The sequence below is a fragment of the Montipora foliosa genome, chromosome 7 (genome assembly GCF_036669935.1).
Source record: "Montipora foliosa isolate CH-2021 chromosome 7, ASM3666993v2, whole genome shotgun sequence".
Taxonomy (NCBI): Eukaryota; Metazoa; Cnidaria; class Anthozoa; order Scleractinia; family Acroporidae; genus Montipora; species Montipora foliosa.
In genome coordinates this window covers 43,386,039-43,402,394 of record NC_090875.1, presented here as the reverse complement: position 1 = coordinate 43,402,394, position 16,356 = coordinate 43,386,039, and the positions used below count along the sequence as shown (strand labels likewise).

At 47.6% G+C, this 16,356-nt stretch overlaps 10 non-coding genes across 10 annotated transcripts; 3 read left to right on the top strand and 7 right to left on the bottom strand.

Moving 5' to 3' along the window:
- Positions 1-4,456: 4,456 nt before the first annotated feature.
- Positions 4,457-4,648, bottom strand: LOC138012043 (U2 spliceosomal RNA). The gene has a single exon (XR_011124933.1). It is a non-coding gene; the product is annotated as a U2 spliceosomal RNA (small nuclear RNA).
- Positions 4,649-4,915: 267 nt separating this feature from the next.
- On the top strand, positions 4,916-5,034 carry LOC138012168 (5S ribosomal RNA). Its single transcript, XR_011125027.1, has one exon. It is a non-coding gene; the product is annotated as a 5S ribosomal RNA (ribosomal RNA).
- A 978-nt stretch (positions 5,035-6,012) lies between these two features.
- LOC138011963 (U1 spliceosomal RNA) lies at positions 6,013-6,176 on the bottom strand. Its single transcript, XR_011124862.1, has one exon. It is a non-coding gene; the product is annotated as a U1 spliceosomal RNA (small nuclear RNA).
- A 194-nt stretch (positions 6,177-6,370) lies between these two features.
- LOC138012081 (U2 spliceosomal RNA) lies at positions 6,371-6,565 on the bottom strand. Its single transcript, XR_011124968.1, has one exon. It is a non-coding gene; the product is annotated as a U2 spliceosomal RNA (small nuclear RNA).
- Positions 6,566-8,270: 1,705 nt separating this feature from the next.
- Positions 8,271-8,463, bottom strand: LOC138012079 (U2 spliceosomal RNA). The gene has a single exon (XR_011124966.1). It is a non-coding gene; the product is annotated as a U2 spliceosomal RNA (small nuclear RNA).
- A 267-nt stretch (positions 8,464-8,730) lies between these two features.
- On the top strand, positions 8,731-8,849 carry LOC138012167 (5S ribosomal RNA). The gene has a single exon (XR_011125026.1). It is a non-coding gene; the product is annotated as a 5S ribosomal RNA (ribosomal RNA).
- Positions 8,850-9,829: 980 nt separating this feature from the next.
- Positions 9,830-9,996, bottom strand: LOC138012000 (U1 spliceosomal RNA). Its single transcript, XR_011124897.1, has one exon. It is a non-coding gene; the product is annotated as a U1 spliceosomal RNA (small nuclear RNA).
- Positions 9,997-10,189: 193 nt separating this feature from the next.
- LOC138012064 (U2 spliceosomal RNA) lies at positions 10,190-10,382 on the bottom strand. Its single transcript, XR_011124953.1, has one exon. It is a non-coding gene; the product is annotated as a U2 spliceosomal RNA (small nuclear RNA).
- A 267-nt stretch (positions 10,383-10,649) lies between these two features.
- On the top strand, positions 10,650-10,768 carry LOC138012166 (5S ribosomal RNA). The gene has a single exon (XR_011125025.1). It is a non-coding gene; the product is annotated as a 5S ribosomal RNA (ribosomal RNA).
- Positions 10,769-11,744: 976 nt separating this feature from the next.
- LOC138011976 (U1 spliceosomal RNA) lies at positions 11,745-11,908 on the bottom strand. The gene has a single exon (XR_011124874.1). It is a non-coding gene; the product is annotated as a U1 spliceosomal RNA (small nuclear RNA).
- Between the last annotated feature and the right edge of the window lie 4,448 nt (positions 11,909-16,356).

The following is a 16,356-nucleotide window of genomic DNA, read 5'->3' as shown; positions in this document are numbered from 1 at the left end:
ACAGGGGACATCCCTGCCTCACCCCACGAGATATAACTAAAAGAATTTGAAATATAACCATTAACATTTACACAACTACTCACATTATTGTAAAATAAATTAACCCCACCCAACAAACGACTGCCCAAAACCCATGGCATATAGAGTAGAACGAAGGAACGTCCAATCAACCCTGTCGAATGCCTTTCTTGGTCAAGAGAAGAAGAGCAGCAGGAACACCAGAAGAAGAGCAAAAATCAACAACAACACACGAAGAAAAGCAACATTTTCACCAATAAAACGGCCAGGAACACCACAAGACTGATCTTTATCAACAACCAAATGAATAACCTTAAGAAGACGAGCAGCAATAGAACGAGAAGCAATTTTATAATCGACATTCAACAGGGAGATTGGACGCCAGTTTTTAGGATCAAGACGATCCCCTTTCTAAAACGATAAAGTAATGATACCTCGGCGCTGAGAGTGAGACAAACAGCCCAAACAAAAAGCAGAATTCAAAACACAAACCAAATCCAAACCCAAAACATGCCAAAATTTTAAATAGAATTCCATGGGAAGGCCATCACAACCAGGAGCTTTACCACACGGGCCATGCCCTGAAGAGCTGCAAAACACTCCTCCTGGCTGAGAAGACCTTCACACACACTATCATTATACGGAAGAACTGAAGAAATGTTAGAAAGAAGCTCAGCACGAGCATTGGAGTCACAAGGAGCAGCAGAGAAAAGATCCGAATAGAAAGAACGAAAAACATCACACAACCCCATCCTTGTCCGTAACCAAAGTACCATCACTAGCTCTCAGCGCCGAGATATTACGGTCAGTGCCGTTTTTCTTTTCGAGCCGGAAGAAGTAAGCAGAGGAGGACTCACCCTCCTCCACCCACCTCGACCGGGCACGAACTTGAGCACCACGAGCAACTCAACATCCATAGCACGAAGACGAGACAGAGTAGAAAGATACACAGGAAGAAAAGAAAGACGACCAGAATCAATATGACTTTTAAAATGGGCAGCAAGACTAGACAAAATATTACGTTCCACTACTTTTACTTTTACCACGATCTTTACAATAATTAATACTAATACGTTTAATATGGGATTTGCCGCTGTCCCACCACCTAGTGAGGGAAGAAAAAGAAGACTGACGAGACTGCCAATAGACCAGAAAGTTGAGATGAGGTCGATATACTCGGCCTCATCCAGAACAGAAAGATTGAGCTTCCACAACCCCGGACCCGGAGGAACGGAGCTGGGGAGAGCCCATGAGAAAGAAATAGCACAATGATCAGAAAAGGGACACGGCAGAATGTCTACAGAAGACACATAAGGCACCAAGCATACGGACAACCGATGAGGTCAATGCGCGATGCAAGGGCCCCATCGGGCCGGAACCAGGTGAAAGCAGAATCATTTGGGTGCCTTTCACGCCAAATATCCACCACACAACAAATCCGAAACATAGCCGACAACAAAGCAGAACTTTCACGAGAGACATCAAAAGGACAAGACCCCACGGCGATCCCGAACACGGTCCAGGACCGTGTTGAAATCCGCCGCACAAAAGAGTAGGAACAGCAGGATCAATAGAGTCAACACAACGAACAAAAAAAGCGTCACGATCAGGATTACGATTGAGCATATAAATAGAAGCAACCCGAAAAACAGAACCGACGAGAGAAAACTCAACCAAAACAAAACGACCATCAAACTCGCAAAACCACAGACTTACACTCCAAAACCGAACGATACAAAACAACCACACCCACGAGAATGATTGTACCAAAAGAACCAGCACACAAAATAACCAAACCGAGAAAACCAAGAAAGAAGATCATCATTAGAGACGGCGTGGGTCTCCTGTAGACAAACTACCGAAGGAGAGAGAGATGGGACAACCACTGGAGAAACCCAAGACGCTTGTCACCATCTCTCAACCCATTAACGTTAACAGAAATAACAGTAAGAGCCATAATAAAGTAAAAAGTAGTGACAAAACCCATGGCAAAAAAACAAAAAGGTGGCGAGACAACGGCAAATTAACGGCGCCTAGCAGGGCTAGGCGAAGAAGGACGACGACGAGACCTATGAGGATCCGGGCTAGAGGACTAGGAGGGGTCCTCTCGTCACCGGAACGAGACCGGGAACGAGAGGACGGACGGAGGGCCATCCCCGAGCCAGAACTACGAGAACTGACCCGAGGAGGAAGAGGAACAACAAAAGCCGAAGCCCCCAACGAGATCGTCCTTTGATGATGGGAGAGATGCCTTCAGTTTTTGCACCATAGATGCAGTCTCTTCCCTTGATACAAGAGGGGGATTCAACCCCCCCAAACCACCGCGCCCAACTTTGACCGGTATTTCGACCCGCAAGGTCCAGAATCCACAACCGAGGCCAGAGCATCATCACCCGAATCAACCCCAACCTCAGGCACACCCGATGACAGTAACACAGACCCCGAAAGGGGAGAAAAGGTAGGGGAGGACTCCTGCCCCTCCTCCTGAGACTCCCCGGCCTGACCGGTGGAAGCCCCCAAAACACTACCGCTGGAGAGGGATCCAGAACCCTCTCCTCAGCCCCCCCCGACCCACTGTCCGGCAACGGCTGGCTCACCAATTCATTGAGCTCATTGTCACGTTCATCTCACACATAGACTGCGGACCCCCACCAGAGCCAGAAACAACCTCTCCACCCCCCGGCCGGAGCCACCAGGGAAGGAAGGAACAGACACACATCATTATCATTATCATTTTCATTATTAACAACATCATTATCATTGCCATCAACATTATCGCCATCTTCACTGTCCATGTCCGTCTCCGGTCTACCCGGCACGTACCACACAGGGCTTCGGACAGTTTCGAACAAAATGCCCGGCCTCATGGCATCTACGGCACTTTCCCTTTAAAGGGCAATCAGCAGCCTTATGGTTGTCATTGCAAATGTCGCAAACAAGGGGCTGCCCCTGTACCACACACGACAGTTGATCCCGTCAATCTTGATGTTACGTGGGATCTCGTGCTTGCGCACCATGCGCACCAAACGCGTTCCCGTAAAGACACCAGGGACATTCGCCACTGCTGGTGCTTGACCTCCTTGACATCGCCGAAAAATTTTAGGGCCTCCCTACCCTCATCATTATTCCCTCAAAAGGGAACAAAGTATACCATGACCATTGAGACGGGGGGAGAAAGAAACGTCACAACAACGACACATCCAAAAAACTATGGACCCGGCCTCCTCATAGGTCTTCTTACGGGCAGGGTCAATAAAGGAAATACGAATGATCCCCCTGGACAGACCTGGATAGAATCAACCAGATCAGCCAGGGAGTCCGCGATGATGCCGGCAACCCCGGCATGGGAAGTCCCAGCGGGGAAGCCGGACTTTATGATTAGAGTGCGCGTATTGCGCGGAATCATTATGACAAAATAATTTAAAATCAAATTACTAGTACAGTGAAATAAGAGTAAACCTTAAGCAGCTGCTAAAGGACTAATAATAATAAAGATGTTTAACCTTATGTATCACACTAAATATCAAAAGTATCCCACTCACAAATTTTAATAATGCAGATAAACTAATATGGATAGCAAATTCACAACTAATATATATGTACAGTCACTTGCAGAAGTAACTATTTATGTATAAGTTCCAATTAATTAATTATTTCCCACACAATCCACAAAATATAACCTCACTAGAAAGTAAGGTATAATATGCAACAAAAATCCAATTACACAATAAGCAAATAACAACCGAAAATATTATAGCAATTAAATATCACTCAGAACACACCCTTAATAAGTAGAAAACAAACAAAAAACCTCAAGAAATTTTCTTAAGGAGCCACACAGAAACCAAAGAACACACCAAAAAAGTAGAAAACCACACGAAAAACCAAAAAGGACACTTCAGTGACGGACTAAATGAAGTGCCAAAAAACGAGGGCTCAAAGAGCCCTGGAAGCGAGAAAAATGAAAAACAAAAAGACTCGGCTTACCCCGGGTTACCGCAGAACGCGGAGCATTAGTCCCCGGGAGGGTCACCGAAAAAAAATAAAAGAAAAACAAAAGAGACAAAGAAAAACTACAACAAAAAACCTTACCACACTCCAAAATATGAATAAAGAAACCACACTCCAAAAATGAAAAGAAAAGGTCCAGGCCACACTCCAAAATTGAGGTCTCCCAGCAAGAAAAAGAGCTCACTCTGCAGGGTTTGACTTTTACGGCCCCTGACCCGCGTTCAGGTAAGTATGCCTTTCCAACCTCTCCGGAACCGCAAAACGCAACTTGTCTGCGCATACCATGTGGTAATGGGGGTCACGTGCTCCTCGTCCTGTCGTGTCGTGCTGTCCACTCGCTGCTATGCTACCTAGAAAAGAGAAGAGAATGTGAAGGTTGGTTGCTTGGTCACTTGTTCTGCTTTCACTTGATTATTTCTTCCCCAGAGGGAAGTGGGCCACGCTCGGAGGTAGTGCTATACCGAGGCAACCCGTGGCCGGGACGAGGCAAGCCTCTTTTCCACGGCCCAGTTCCAAAAATCAGTTTAATATATGAGCTGCTCGATGAGCAGCGTATCAGATATTAAGCTGATAAGAACAGATACTACACTTGATCTTAGCCAAAAGGCCGAGAAGCGATGCCCGTAAATGCTCACAGCGGACAAGGTGCTCCCAGTCTCATGGCCACGAGATATGGTGGTCCGATTACAATCCGTGCCAAGGAAGGAATGCCCAAAGCCAACCTGAAAGCGAGGCGCACACAACGATCGCCCTTGTACAGTGGGCAGCAGGACCAGCATTGCATGGCACTTGCGTTGACGGCAAGAGGACAAATGCACATTGTGCTTGCTCTGACCTCGTTTTCATTTTCCCTTATAACAAAGTTAATTTTCACGGCGAATTACTTGTCTACGACCATACCACAGGGAAAACACCGGTTCTCGTCCGATCACCGAAGTTAAGCCCTGTCGGGCGGGGTTAGTACTTGGATGGGAGACCGCCTGGGAATACCCCGTGTTGTAGGCTTCCTTTTTCCTTCTGTACACTTGATTATCTCAAAAAAATCTCAGTTTCCTTTAATGAAAGAACATTCCAAACCAGGTTTTTTGAACACAACATGCCAACGATATGTCAAAGATGAGACATACAACAAAAAAACAAAATAGTTCACACGAGAAAGTGGAACTTGTATTCCCAAGGGAGCGCGTGCGCGCGAGATCTTATCAATCCAACGTTTATGACATGAAACGTATCTTTTCGTGTGAGCAAAGAACAGGATACGACAAGTAAAAAATGCATGCACTGTTATGCATTAGATGGAAGTTAACCTAGCCCGGATGATATGTATACAACGAAGGCTACAACACTACAACATTGATCCTGCGAAAACGTGACTTACGTGACGTAGCGCACTTCAAAGTCTTACTGTTCCCTGCTCAACACGGACAGTACGTATGCAAAGGGCCGATAAGACACTATCCTGACCATGAAAGATTTACTTTTTATGATAACAATCCAATTTAACTGATAACATAGAGAAACCACAAAGTGTTGGCCACAGAAATGTAACGCCAACTGATCTGGCGGGTCCTCAGTTACTCAATGCAAAACGGGCTCTCCAGAACGCAACATAACACAACGCAAAAGAAATCTATCGCGATGGAGCAGTACAAACACACATCCACTTACGTTTTCGAAACGATGCACGAGGATAAGAGCTCGACCCGCTGGCATTTTCTTGTCTCACTCGTCTATCGATGGAAATCGATGCGGCTGAAATAAACACGTCCTCTCGCTCTCTCTACGGCCAAGAATGAAAGAAATAAAATCACAGTTTTGCAGTGCACCAAGTACGGAACATTCACCTACAATTTCAGCAGTGGAATTCACAAATACAACTCACCTTCCTTAGTCCTTACACCGCCACCGCATCTCCTTCCTGCCCTGCCTGAAACGTTACCAACAAACCTTCCCATTAGCCAACTTTGCCACCGGGGTTTGGTGCGGGGACTAGCGCGAACGCAGGTCCCCACTACCAGAAATTATACGCTCGAGTTACCCACATTTGGGGTAATCGCAAGGGTCAACCCAATCGAAGTGCAATGAAAGAGCCTCACCTTGAGAGGACTGCCTCCCTGATCACAGTGCCTCCCGCGTCAGGTAAGTATGCCTTTCCAACCTCTCCGGAACCGCAAAACGCAACTTGTCTGCGCATACCATGTGGTAATGGGGGTCACGTGCTCCTCGTCCTGTCGTGTCGTGCTGTCCACTCGCTGCTATGCTACCTAGAAAAGAGAAGAGAATGTGAAGGTTGGTTGCTTGGTCACTTGTTCTGCTTTCACTTGATTATTTCTTCCCCAGAGGGAAGTGGGCCACGCTCGGAGGTAGTGCTATACCGAGGCAACCCGTGGCCGGGACGAGGCAAGCCTCTTTTCCACGGCCCAGTTCCAAAAATCAGTTTAATATATGAGCTGCTCGATGAGCAGCGTATCAGATATTAAGCTGATAAGAACAGATATTTTACACTTTTGATCTTAGCCAAAAGGGCCCAAGCGATGCCCGGTAAATGCTCACAGCGGACAAGGTGCTCCCAGTTCTCATGGCCACGAGATATGGTGGTCCGATTACAATCCAAGCCATCAAAAAATGCCCAAGTCCAACCTGAAAGCGAGGCGCACACAACGATCGCCCTTGTACATCAGAAGGACCAGAAATTGCATGGCACTTGCGTTGACGGCAATGAAAATGCAAATTGTGCAAGCTCTCCTCTTTTCATTTTCCCTTAAACAAAGTTAATCTTCACGGCGAATTTGTTGTCTACGGTTATACCACAGGGAAAACACCGGTTCTCGTCCGATCACCGAAGTTAAGCCTGTCGGGCGGGGGTTAGTCCTTGGACTCATCACCGCCTGGGAATACCCGTGTTGTAGGCTTCCCGATTTTCCTTCTGTACACTTGATTATGCAAAAAATCTCCAGAGGCCTTTAAAAGAAAGAAGGTTCCCAACACGGTTTTTTGACACAACATGCCAACGATATGAAAACTGAGACATCACAACAAAACAAAATAGTCCACACGAGAAAGTGGAACTTGTATTCCCAAGGGAGCGCGTGCGCGCGAGATCTTATCAATCCAACGTTTATGACATGAAACGTATCTTTTCGTGTGAACAAAAGAACAGAATACGACAAGCAAAAAATGCATGCACTGTTATGCATTAGATGGAAGTTAACCTAGGCCCGGATGATATGTATACACGAAGGCTACAACACTACAACATTGATCCTGCGAAAACGTGACTTACGTGACGTAGCGCACTGGAACAAAGTCTTACTGTTCCCTGCTCAACACGGACAGTACGTATGCAAAGGGCCGATAAGGAACTATAGACCACGAAAGGGATGATAACAATCCAATTAACTACCTGAGCAGAACGTCCTCATCCCCAGAAAACCATGTTGCCACAGAAATGTAACGCCAACTGATCTGGGCGGGTCCTCAGTTACTCAATGCAAAACGGGGCTCTCATCAGAACGCAACATAACACAACGCAAAAGAAATCTATCGCGATGGAGCAGTACAAACACACATCCACTTACGTTCGAAACGATGACGAGGATAAGAGCTCGACCCGCTGGCATTTTCTTGTCTCACTCGTCTATCGATGGAAATCGATGCGGCTGAAATAAACACGTCCTCTCGCTCTCTCGACGGCCAAGAATGAAAGAAATAAAATCACAGTTTTGCAGTGCACCAAGTACGGAACATTCACCTACAATTTCAGCAGTGGAATTCACAAATACAACTCACCTTCCTTAGTCCTTACACCGCCACCGAGCTCCTTCCCTGCCCTGCCGAAACGTTACCAACAAAACCTTCCCATTAGCCAACTTTGCCACCGGGGTTTGGTGCGGGGACTACGCGACAGCAGGTCACCAAACTACCAGAAATTATACGCTCGAGTTACCCACATTTGGGGTAATCGCAAGGGTCAGATCAAGTGCAATGAAAGAGCCTCACCTTGAGAGGACTATCGGCACGAAACACCTCGCAGTTGTACCTCACCAACCTGACAACCTTGAGCAATAAGTATGCCTGTCGCAACCGCAGCATTGTGAGTACCTTGGTAATGGGGGTACACGTGCTCCTCGTCCTGTCGTGTCGTGCTGTGGTCGCTGCTATGCTACATAGAAAAGAGAAGAGAATGTGAAGGTAATTGCTTGGGTCACTTGTTCTGCTTTCACTTGATTATTTCTTCCCCAGGGAAGTGGGCCACGCTCGGAGGTAGTGCATACCGAGGCAACCCGTGGCCGGGACGAGGCAAGCCTCTTTTCCACGCCCAGTTCCAAAAATCAGTTTAATATAGGACAGCTGCTCGATGAGCAGCGTATCAGATATTAAGCTGATAAGAAACAGATACTACACTTGATCTTAGCCAAAAGGCCGAGAAGCGATGCCCGTAAATGCTCACAGCGGACAAGGTGCTCCCAGTCTCATGGCCACGAGATATGGTGGTCCGATTACAATCCGTGCCAAGGAAGGAATGCCCAAAGCCAACCTGAAAGCGAGGCGCACACAACGATCGCCCTTGTACAGTGGGCAGCAGGACCAGCATTGCATGGCACTTGCGTTGACGGCAAGAGGACAAATGCACATTGTGCTTGCTCTGACCTCGTTTTCATTTTCCCTTATAACAAAGTTAATTTTCACGGCGAATTACTTGTCTACGACCATACCACAGGGAAAACACCGGTTCTCGTCCGATCACCGAAGTTAAGCCCTGTCGGGCGGGGTTAGTACTTGGATGGGAGACCGCCTGGGAATACCCCGTGTTGTAGGCTTCCCTTTTTCCTTCTGTACACTTGATTATCTCAAAAAATCTCAGTTTCCTTTAATGAAAGAACATTCCAAACCAGGGTTTTTTGAACACAACATGCCAACGATATGTCAAAGATGAGACATACAACAAAAACAAAAATAGTTCACACGAGAAAAGTGGAACTTGTATTCCCAAGGGAGCGCGTGCGCGCGAGATCTTATCAATCCAACGTTTATGACATGAAACGTATCTTTTCGTGTGAGCAAAGAACAGGATTACGACAAGTAAAAAATGCATGCACTGTTATGCATTAGATGGAAGTTAACCTAGCCCGGATGATATGTATACAACGAAGGCTACAACACTACAACATTGATCCTGCGAAAACGTGACTTACGTGACGTAGCGCACTTCAAAGTCTTACTGTTCCCTGCTCAACACGGACAGTACGTATGCAAAGGGCCGATAAGACACTATCCTGACCATGAAAGATTTACTTTTTATGATAACAATCCAATTAACTGATAACATAGAGAAACCACAAAGTGTTGGCCACAGAAATGTAACGCCAACTGATCTGGCGGGTCCTCAGTTACTCAATGCAAAACGGGCTCTCCAGAACGCAACATAACACAACGCAAAAGAAATCTATCGCGATGGAGCAGTACAAACACACATCCACTTACGTTTTCGAAACGATGCACGAGGATAAGAGCTCGACCCGCTGGCATTTTCTTGTCTCACTCGTCTATCGATGGAAATCGATGCGGCTGAAAATAAACACGTCCTCTCGCTCTCTCTACGGCCAAGAATGAAAGAAATAAAATCACAGTTTTGCAGTGCACCAAGTACGGAACATTCACCTACAATTTCAGCAGTGGAATTCACAAATACACTCACCTTCCTTAGTCCTTACACCGCCACCGCATCTCCTTCCCTGCCCCTGCCTGAAACGTTACCAACAAACCTTCCCATTAGCCAACTTTGCCACCGGGTTTGGTGCGGGGACTAGCGCGAACGCAGGTCCCCACTACCAGAAATTATACGCTCGAGTTACCCACATTTGGGGTAATCGCAAGGGTCAAAACCCAATCGAAGTGCAATGAAAGAGCCTCACCTTGAGAGGACTGCCCTCCCTGATCACAGTGCCTCCCGCGTCAGGTAAGTATGCCTTTCCAACCTCTCCGGAACCGCAAAACGCAACTTGTCTGCGCATACCATGTGGTAATGGGGGTCACGTGCTCCTCGTCCTGTCGTGTCGTGCTGTCCACTCGCTGCTATGCTACCTAGAAAAGAGAAGAGAATGTGAAGGGTGGTTGCTTGTCACTTGTTCTGCTTTTCACTTGATTATTTCTCCCCAGAGGGAAGTGGGCCACGCTCGGAGGTAGTGCTATACCGAGGCAACCCGTGGCCGGGACGAGGCAAGCCTCTTTTCCACGGCCCAGTTCCAAAAATCAGTTTAATATATGAGCTGCTCGATGAGCAGCGTATCAGATATTAAGCTGATAAGAAACAGATACTACACTTGATCTTAGCCAAAAGGCCGAGAAAGGATGCCCGTAAATGCTCACAGCGGACAAGGTGCTCCCAGTCTCATGGCCACGAGATATGGTGGTCCGATTACAATCCGTGCCAAGGAAGGAATGCCCAAAGCCAACCTGAAAGCGAGGCGCACACAACGATCGCCCTTGTACAGTGGGCAGCAGGACCAGCATTGCATGGCACTTGCGTTGACGGCAAGAGGACAAATGCACATTGTGCTTGCTCTGACCTCGTTTTCATTTTCCCTTATAACAAAGTTAATTTTCACGGCGAATTACTTGTCTACGACCATACCACAGGGAAAACACCGGTTCTCGTCCGATCACCGAAGTTAAGCCCTGTCGGGCGGGGTTAGTACTTGGATGGGAGACCGCCTGGGAATACCCCGTGTTGTAGGCTTCCCTTTTTCCTTCTGTACACTTGATTATCTCAAAAAATCTCAGTTTCCTTTAATGAAAGAACATTCCAAACCAGGTTTTTTGAACACAACATGCCAACGATATGTCAAAGATGAGACATACAACAAAAACAAAATAGTTCACACGAGAAAGTGGAACTTGTATTCCCAAGGGAGCGCGTGCGCGCGAGATCTTATCAATCCAACGTTTATGACATGAAACGTATCTTTTCGTGTGAGCAAAGAACAGGATACGACAAGTAAAAAATGCATGCACTGTTATGCATTAGATGGAAGTTAACCTAGCCCGGATGATATGTATACAACGAAGGCTACAACACTACAACATTGATCCTGCGAAAACGTGACTTACGTGACGTAGCGCACTTCAAAGTCTTACTGTTCCCTGCTCAACACGGACAGTACGTATGCAAAGGGCCGATAAGACACTATCCTGACCATGAAAGATTTACTTTTTATGATAACAATCCAATTAACTGATAACATAGAGAAACCACAAAGTGTTGGCCACAGAAATGTAACGCCAACTGATCTGGCGGGTCCTCAGTTACTCAATGCAAAACGGGCTCTCCAGAACGCAACATAACACAACGCAAAAGAAATCTATCGCGATGGAGCAGTACAAACACACATCCACTTACGTTTTCGAAACGATGCACGAGGATAAGAGCTCGACCCGCTGGCATTTTCTTGTCTCACTCGTCTATCGATGGAAATCGATGCGGCTGAAATAAACACGTCCTCTCGCTCTCTCTACGGCCAAGAATGAAAGAAATAAAATCACAGTTTTGCAGTGCACCAAGTACGGAACATTCACCTACAATTTCAGCAGTGGAATTCACAAATACAACTCACCTTCCTTAGTCCTTACACCGCCACCGCATCTCCTTCCCTGCCCTGCCTGAAACGTTACCAACAAACCTTCCCATTAGCCAACTTTGCCACCGGGGTTTGGTGCGGGGACTAGCGCGAACGCAGGTCCCCACTACCAGAAATTATACGCTCGAGTTACCCACATTTGGGGTAATCGCAAGGGTCAACCCAATCGAAGTGCAATGAAAGAGCCTCACCTTGAGAGGACTGCCTCCCTGATCACAGTGCCTCCCGCGTCAGGTAAGTTTTTTTATGTTTAAGGCGAATGGCAGCCCCCCAGTGGGGTAGTGCAATGGCTGCCAGACATGTAGACTAATCCATCAAAACAACAATGGTTCGCCTCAAACGGGGGTGCACCAGCACGTCAAACATCACCGGGAATCGAACCCCGCCCCTACAAACAGAAATTCAATGCAAACAAAAACAAAGCATTGTATCAGGCACAACACAAATCAACGACAATGGACAGTATTTAGAAAACGACGGATTTCATTATCAGAGACAGACAAATTATGATCCTTGATTACCTTCCTAACAATTTTAACAACTTCATTTTCGTACATTTTGGGATTGATCAAAGGACGAGATTTACGACACATCTTTACAAAATCAGGCAGTTCTTTGGACCCAGACGAGACAGGAGACGGAATAGGAGCATTGACAGCAGATACAGACGAAACAGGAGCTACAGTGGACTTCGGGACGGAGACAGGAACAGACGAGACAGGAGCAACGGACGTAGAGGCAGGAACACTGGAAGCAGGAACGGACACAGGAACCTGAGGAACAGGCACGGAACCAGAATGACCAGAATGACCAGAATGGGACGGACCCCAGGCCTGCTTACAATCCCGAGCCCTGTGGCCCGGCTGCTTGCAGCGCAGGCACCGGCCCGAGAAAGGGCAAACCTGAGGCAGATGACCAGGTTCTCGACAGATGGGACAAACGACGGGTTGACCGGCATGCCACACACGGACGGGTAAATCAGACACACTCAACGTAGACGGTATGGACTGAACGGATTCATCAAAAGACATCAGGAGAAGACGGTTACCATTGGCCAGGGACGGAAATTCACGAAAGTAACAAGGACGGATGGAATAAACAACACCAAAGGACTGGAACACAGCAAGGACGTCACGGTCAGGAACCTCAAATGGAAGGTCACGCACATACACAGAACGAACGACAACGCCAGGAACGGTAACAGGAATAGACGTATCACCAAACAGGATCGAAGACGCTTGAAGGAGCTGGTCTCTGTACTCAGAAGACTTCAGGGTAACACGTACTCTGCCATTCTTCAGGAACTGCACAGCATCGACTTTATCTTGGACGAGGACACGTAACAACTGTGGTAGGATCTCACTGGTACCAGAGGACCTGTAGATCTCGGACGGAAAGTGGAGGACAATGGTTCTTGGAAACTCCATCGCACCGTACAGGGACCGGAACAGGAACTGGAGACAACTGCCAAGCCCTCACGAGCTTTTAACGGCAGAGACACTTACCTGAGCCAACAAACCAATGAAGAGCGTCAGGTAAGTTTTTTTATATTTGAGGCGAATGGCCGGGCCCCCAGTAGGGTGAGTGCAATGCCCGCCAGACATAACGACTAATCCGCAACGGCGGTTCACCTCAAACAGGGGTACACCAGTACGCCAAACTCGCCGGGGAATCGAACCCCGCCCTTACAAACACAGAACAGAAGACAAACACGTACAGGAATTGCATTCAAGAGACGCCTCGTCCGACTTACACTCAAGAATGACAACCCCTCACAGACAGACACAAAAGACAGACAAAACAACTGGACAACAGGACATAAGGAAACGGACGGAAGCAACGGTGAATGGCGGACCTAGTAGGTCACCAGTCAACAGACTTATCCAGCAAAAACGAGCTGGTTCACCACTAAGGTGCACCCGAACAAGACTAAAGATGGACTACAAGACGATCATGAACGAGAGAAGCGACAACACCACGCCCGCCCCACTGACGGGTGAAATACTGACGACGACGGGCAGAACGAAAACGACGAAAAAAGAGGGGAAGATAAAAACGCACGCGGGACTTGACACGTTCAATAACCTCAACGGCAGAGGGGCGCACATCGCGGAAGCGGAAATCATTCCGAGCCCACCAGACGAAGAACTTACAGACGTTAAGCAAATAAACAAAAATCCGGGGGACAACCCGCAACTCATCACTAGAAAAACCAAAGAGCACATGACGGGCAAGCAAGGAGGGACAAAGAGGAGAAGCCACGAACAACAACGACTGGAGCCAAGAGATGACACTGGAGGCCAGAGGACAATCGAAAAATAAATGCTGTAAAGATTCGAGGGGGGAAGAGCAGAAACAAGCAGTGGAGACATTATAGCCAAACGAAGCAAGGCGCTCAGCTGTGTATAGCACCCCATGAGCCACTTTCCATGAAAGGTCGATGACGGGGCGATCAAGATCGAAAAAGAACAGCTGGCACCAAGTAGCCGACCAGTACAAAGGACCAAACAAGGGAGCGAACTTGACAATACAATGAGGAGGTACAACACTTTCAGACAACAGAAAAAGATAGGCAGACTTAGTTGTGACAGAACGAATAGGACAAAAATCAACACCAGAACCAATACCAGGAGACAAGGAAGACAGAGTACCTTTACAAGCTTGCCAGGCAGACAAGAGAGAAACGTAAAATGGCGGGAGCCCAGAAAAGGAGAAGGCGGAGGGAGAGCGAAGGACAACATAAGGAGGGGCACTAAGAACGGAAGTAAACCAGAAAACCATGAAGGAAACCCACGAAGATGGCGAAACAACAAAACGACGGACCCACTGAACATGAAGAGCCGACACTTTGAGCTGAAAATCCACAACACCAAAACCGCCTAGAGAAGAATGCTGCACAACAACACGACGAGCCACAAGATCACGTTTCCCACCCCAAAAAAACTTAAAAACAAGAGAGTTGATTTCCGCACTGACCCACCGGGGCACATGTATAAGGGAGGCCACGTACCACACGCGGGACAAGGCAAGCGTGTTGATGACAAAAGACTTTCCTCGGAAGGACAAGGAGCGCTGCCTCCAAGAATTCAGAGCGTTCTCAACAGCGGTGATACGAGGCCTCCAATTATCTTCTTCCAACACACCTGGACCCAAAAACACACCCAAAACCTTTACCTTGACAGAAGACCACTCAATAGCCACCGGAGAGTCAGTGCGGCCGTTCCAGGAACCAAGCCACAGGCCAGAACACTTAGACATGTTAAGCTTGGCCCCGGAGCCACGTTCGTACAAAGAGTAAACATCAAAAATCTCAGAAATAGAACGATCGTCAACAACAAGAAGAGAAGTGTCATCAGCGTAACAGGAAATAACTGGCAAGGAAGAGGAGGAACCAGGCAAAGAAAGACCCTTAATTAGAGGACAGGCACGAATATTACAAGCTAGAACTTCAACGACGAGGACGTAAAGAAGAGGTGACAAAGGACAACCCTGACGAACACCACGAGACAACGCGAAAGACTTAGAAATGAACCCGTTTACATTAACAGAACTGCGAACCCCGGAATAGAACAAATCAACCCATTTAATAAAGGAGGCCCCAAAACCCATAGTGGAGAGTGTAGAACGAAGAAAAGACCAATCTACCCTGTCGAATGCCTTTTCCTGATCTAAGGAAAGAAAAGCAGCGGGAGAGCCAGAGCGAGAACAGAAGTCCACAGCATCACGGAGGAAGGCCACATTTTCACCAATAAAGCGACCCGGCACTCCACAAGTCTGGTCCTTGCCAACGACAAGGTGGATGACCTTGAGGAGGCGGGCCGCGATAGCACGAGAAGCTATTTTGTAGTCGGCATTCAACAGGGTGATTGGTCGCCAATTCTTCGGGTCGGTACGATCACCTTTTTTGAAGGACAGGGTAATGATACCACGGCGCTGAGAGCATGATAGACGACCAGAGGAAAAAGCAGAATTGAGCACAAAAACGAGGTCAGAACCTAACACAGGCCAAAGCTTCAGATAAAATTCCATTGGAAGGCCATCACAGCCAGGAGCCTTGCCCCTAGCCATGCCACTAAGAGCGGTCAAACACTCCTCCTGGCTGAGAGGGCCGTCACACGAAACACTAGAAGCGAACGGAAGAACAGAAGACACATGATTTAAAAGGATGCCACGAGCAGTAGGATCACACGGAACAGCAGAGAAGAGGTCAAGATAGAAAGAACGAAAAATGTCACAGAGACCATCTTTATCAGAAACAAGGTTCCCATTAGATCCCCTCAGCGCCGAGATATGACGATCAACAGACTGCTTTTTAACCAAACGGCAGAAGTAGGCAGAGGACGACTCACCCTCTTCCACCCATCTGGCACGAGCGCGCACCTGGAGGCCGCGGGCAGACTCCAGGTCGAGCTGCTGGACACGTGCAAGAGATGACAAATACACGGGCAGAAGGGAGACACGACCCAGATCGACGGAGGGCTTTAAATGCGAGATGAGACGACCAAGAATGTCTCGCTCCAGACGCTCACGAGCCGCACGCTGCCTGCAATAATTGATGGTAAGGCCCTTAATACGGGACTTACCCGCATCCCACCAATCAGTCACAGAAGAAAAGGAGACAGCACGAGAGCGCCATGAAGACCAAAACTCGGAGATTAACCGGAGGTAAGCTGGTTCTTCCAAAACAGAG